The sequence below is a fragment of the Rhagoletis pomonella genome, unplaced genomic scaffold (assembly GCF_013731165.1).
Source record: "Rhagoletis pomonella isolate Grant_MI unplaced genomic scaffold, Rhpom_1.0 Rhpom_scaffold_00002, whole genome shotgun sequence".
Lineage (NCBI taxonomy): Eukaryota > Metazoa > Arthropoda > Insecta > Diptera > Tephritidae > Rhagoletis > Rhagoletis pomonella.
In genome coordinates, this window is record NW_023458556.1 from 69893455 (window position 1) to 69894207 (window position 753).

Consider the following 753-nt stretch of genomic DNA (forward strand, 5'->3'; position numbering starts at 1 on the left):
CGAATTTTGCTGTGCCAAATGCAAAGTAAAATTTTGGCAGTTGAAAATCCCAACAAACGCCCGTGCGAAGGCTTTATTTGTGTGTTGCTGAAATTGTTAAAAATTATATTTATTTTATAACTTGCAAGTAACGTATGCTTCTTTTGTGCTTTTCCGGCTTTCATTTTCATGTTCCCTCTTTATTACCGCCAAGCAATAATATGTGTATACATGTTTATAAGCTGTCAAAATTTTACCTAGCCTCAGGAGCTAGGTAAAATTCTGACGTTTGTTTTCCCCACGAGAAATGTCAAATTTGTACTTTGATCCGTCAAAATTTCCTCTTTTCTATCAATTGACACTGGCACTGTGAGAGAAAAAAGCAGAACGCAAGCGAGATTTTTAAGCATGTGAAGACGGCCGGTAACGGATTTAGCAAAATCATCTCGGTTCATATCGCTGGATTGTTAAATAAACTTGTACAACCATATATGTAATACATGAACCAATTTGAACAGATCTGACCGGTTGAGAAGCATCCATTTGTAATAGCAATTGAGAAAAAAGTGTGTGACGGTCGTAGTTTTGAAATTTGCTATTTCTGTTTTGCTTTTTTCTTAATGTGTATTTTGTCGGTGGTTTATTTCAATGGCGCGTATTCATAGTCCAGCAACTAAGTCGAAACTAACAAAGTTGCAACTTAAATTTAAGTACCAACTAAAAATTTACTTCTATTCATAGTCGCATTTCAGACTTCTACTTAGTAGTTTCGAC